Source organism: Neovison vison, chromosome 4, assembly GCF_020171115.1.
Source record: "Neovison vison isolate M4711 chromosome 4, ASM_NN_V1, whole genome shotgun sequence".
Classification (NCBI taxonomy): domain Eukaryota; kingdom Metazoa; phylum Chordata; class Mammalia; order Carnivora; family Mustelidae; genus Neogale; species Neogale vison.
The window spans coordinates 229,847,253-229,851,495 of NC_058094.1; the positions used below are offsets into that span (position 1 = coordinate 229,847,253).

The 4,243-nt window shown below is 55.2% G+C and overlaps 1 pseudogene; it reads left to right on the top strand.

Moving 5' to 3' along the window:
- The first annotated feature begins 574 nt into the window (after positions 1–574).
- LOC122905636 lies at positions 575–730 on the top strand (annotated as a pseudogene).
- Positions 731–4,243: the final 3,513 nt, after the last annotated feature.

The following is a 4,243-nucleotide window of genomic DNA, read 5'->3' on the forward strand; positions in this document are numbered from 1 at the left end:
AGCATGAGAGAGTGGGATTTGCAGGAGAAGCAGCCTCCCCGCTGAGCAGGGAGCCCGATGTGGGTTCGATCCCAGGACCCTGAGATCATGACCTGAGCTGGAGGCAGATGCTTAACCGACTGAGCTACCCAAGAGCCACAAGTATTGTGTATTTTAAGTAAGAACTTAGAGAGACGACCCCCTTAATTCCAGGGCTGTCCCTCGAATCCAGGGTCATAGGCCTTCTGGAGGATGTGTTGATGGGGACATGGAGAGGAGAGGGCGGCGAGAGATCATGGGGATCCTGCTGGCCCCTTGGCTCTGTCGGTGTGGCCAGCCGTGAGGATTCAGACTCATACTTTCTTCCCTGAGCCACAGTATTTTCTGCCTAAATGATACAAATCATTCCTTTAATTCCTTTCCTTTTTTTCTACATAGCCAATCAGGGGAAAATCTGTTTTCTTGGAAAGTATTTTCCCCTTGTTCGGGGTATGTATACATACTAATGCCAGGAAATTGTGTTGACTAAATTTGCCCTTTTAAGCAGGTGGCTCTGCAGTTTCTAAGAGAATGAATATGTACAAAGCTTCGCCAAGACTTTGCGCAGTGGCAGTATCGTAGCCAATGAGGTTTATCCGAGGCGCGATTATTGCTAATTGAAGACTTTGTCCTGACTCGGCTCCCTCCCCCACCCTAAATCAACTTCCGGCTGATGGTGGAGAATGCCCAGTTCTTGAAGGGCCCGCTGTCGGTGTTGGATGTCTTGTGTCACAAGTACTCCTTCCAAACAACAGTACGGAGGGTGTAGGGAGTAGATTGCGGAGGGAGGAGATTGGCCCCCATGAAAAATGGGGCCAATCTCACTTAGCTCGTGAAAGGCAACATCTGCCTACGACAGCCTCATCCTCCTGGGGAGCCCCCAGCCTAGAGGTCATGTCTCCCCACCAGAGCCACCGGGCTGGTTTGGGGGGGAAACTAGGAGACATCAGTACAGAGCCACAGCCTGCAAACTCGGTCTCCCAGGATGGGGCACATGGATGGGGTGACGGGCTCTTACCATCAGGGCACCCTGGCAATGTTTACACCCTCATTTGCCAGACTCGCCCTGGGAGCAGAGGACAGATGATTTGCCCAACTTCGGTGGGTGGAAGTGACCCCACACATAGCTTTGTGCTTTCCCTGCCCCCTCAGCTGGCTGCTTAGCACCCAGACCCATTTCCTGAGAGGGAGGGGGACATGTCAGCTGGAAAGGCTGTGTTCCTTTCTGGCACAGACAGGGCTCTAAGGTCCTGTTGCTATGGTTGGATCATGCCCTCGGAGCCCCTTCTGCACTGACACCATTGTCCTTGGGTTTGGGTGGGGGTTTCCATAGGGCCCATGAAAAGGACCACAGGAGAAGACAAATCACCCGTTTGTTTGAAAGGGAAAGGGCTACAAATCAATCCTGGGTGATCCAGGGGGAGCGGGAGCAAAGGTCAGGTAGCAATGGGTGAGGGATGGGGGAGGCTGGGCACAGGACAGGACAGGAAGCGCTCCCAACTGGATCCCGCGCTCACACCTCAAAATATAGAGCTGTCACTTTTCATTAAGGATGAAGCAAATGAAATCTAGAGGGTGCCAAATAATTAATGACTTTTAATAACCCTAATAAATTTGGATTTCATCAAAACCGTGTTGCCTACCACTGACGATGACTACAAGCATGGGGAGCTCTGAGGGGGGCCAACACCTGCGTAAAGCAGATGCCGCTGACATCGTTCCCAGGTACATCAATTATAATTAAAGAGTCATGAGAATGCCAGAATGGACTTCTTTAGCACTTTGATATAGAGGCCCTTGCATTTAAAATTAAATCCATTAATTGTAACTACTGTACTTCTGTGATCCCGCAGCTGGTGCACAAACCAGCTCACGGCTTTGGCAACCACGCGGTCTTTGTTAATTAAGGGCCTTGATTTATTTCATATTGGGAGGGTGCGAGAGGGTGCCCAAAATCACACTGATAAAGGGTCACTAGATCATTTGTTCCAGACAGCTTAGAAACGGATCGTGAAATATGTCTCTAGAACCTGGACCAGAAACGATCGGAGGAAGACGTGCGGGCGGGCGTTCGGCGGCGCCGAGCTCACGTGGAAAGAAGCGTGGCTTCCTCTCGCCTGCATGGCGACAATTTATTTTAAAATAAAAGATTTTTAATGGCGCTTGGCATTTTTTTCTGAGTCTTCCAGGTGGCAGCCGTTTTGATGCGTCCGTTTTGACTCTGGCCCAGGGAAGGCTGCAGGGAGAGCCCGAGGAATCTGCTTCCAACCCTCCGGGGTGGGTTCGTTGGGGGGTGGGGGTGCAGGCAGGGGGACAGATGGCGCCCAGGGGGGCTGGGTCTGCACCCGGGGTCCTTCCCTGCGATCAGGGGCAGGCCCTCACCGGGCGGGGAGCCAGGGGTCACACCTGCACTCGGGGACGGGCTGGTATTTGCCACAAAGGCCGCAGGCCGGGTGGGGCAGGGCAGGGCTGCGGCCAGGGGCGGGGTGGGGCAGGGCAGAGGGGAAGACTGGGAAGAGCCTAGCAGAGCCCTCAGCCTCTGGCTGGGAGGAGGGTGACGGTGCTGTCAGGAAAGTTCTGGAAAAGGGAGGGGCTCGTTGGAAGCGGAAATGCACGGAGCGAGTTTGGACACGTGTGGGACAGCCGTGGGCAGAGGCAGTGGGTGGGGCCCCCTGCCCCTGCTAAGCAGGTGGGGCTCCTGCTGTAGAGACGGAGGGGGGAGGGACGCCGCCATCCCGCAGCGGGTGGATGACGAGACCCTGAGGGCCATGTCGCCCCTTTGGGCCCCCGCTGCCCCCTCGTTCCCAGCGCCCCCAGTGCAGACATCCCAGGTCTTTCCCGTCAGGCCAGCCAGGCGCCCGCCACCTGCCGCCTCGACGCGTCGTGTTTCCATGAAGGAGTCAGGAAACCTCTTCAGGATGGAGCGTCCCTCCGTCCGAGCACCCAGCAGGTGCTCAAAACACGCTCTCCGAGCGCAGCTGACATGCCTCCGGTTTGTCGGCCGGACCTTGCTGTGAGACCGGCCACACCGGGTGGAGGAGGGAAGCGCTTCCCGCCTCCTCGCCAGGTCACCAGCTTCGGCCCTGAACATCCTGAATTCTCTCCCTGGATCCCCTCAAAAACCTTTCTCCTTCTTCACTACGAAGGTCTCCCACGTATTTTAAATAAAAAATACCCTTCTAGTGGACAGAGGGGTACCCCCCAGAGAGGGCCACGGCTGACTCCCGGAACCTGTGAACATCCGACCCGACCGGGCCAAGCGGACCTGAGTGAGTGTGGGCGTGTTGAGGATGTTGACGTGGGGGGAGTCCCTGCAATGTCTGGGCGGCTGCCAGCATAGGGGTCCTTCCAAGAGGGATGCAGGAGGTCAGGGTCAGAGGAGGAGACATGAGGACAAGCAGAAGTGGCCTGCTGGCCAGGAGGTCACGGGCCGGGGAACGTGGCAACCTCTAGAGGCCAGGGAGGCAGGAGCAGCAAGGTTTTCCCCCAACCCTCCGGAAGGAGCCAGCCCTGCTGATGGCTTCTTTTAGCCCAGGGGGCAGCATGGGCTTCAGAACCGTAGCCAGACCCTTCTGTGTGGTTTTAAGCAGCTAGATTAGTGGTCATTTGTGACAGCCGCCCAGGGAAACTGACCTGACACTTGTGTCTCCCTCTCCTGCAACTGGAAACCCAAGTCTCCTTGCTCTGTAAGCATCCCTGGAGGGGTGACCTCGCTGCTCAGCTGGGCCCATGCACCTGCAGTCACCACTCCTGTTTGAGGGGTGAGGACTTGGAAGTCGACCCCCCAACCTGTCGCCTCTTGCCTGGGTCTCTTCCCCTACCTGGTCACACCCCAAAGCTCCCAGGAAGTCCCTAACCGGCGCTGGTGTATTCAGTTGTTACCCTAAAACTCCGAAATGACAAAAAGCTAGTCTGAGGTTGCCAAATAGGTAATAACCTGATCACTTACTCAAAATAATTGATACATTTTGGCAACATGGATGGGACATGCTTTGCTTTTGGATTTTGACACTCTGTACTTTCAGACCACGACACGTGCTGTTCCTACGAGCTTTTAAATCAAAAAGAGTTAAAAATTATCTCAGTCTTGAGCCTTTTTTCAGCTTATTGCTCTAAGACTCTTAATTCCTCGGGAAGGTAGGTCCTGGGATTTCACAAACTGGGGCGGAGAGCCGTGTCAGGCGGAACGGATGGATGGTGGGTGCCCAGGGCCACCGTCTGCCCG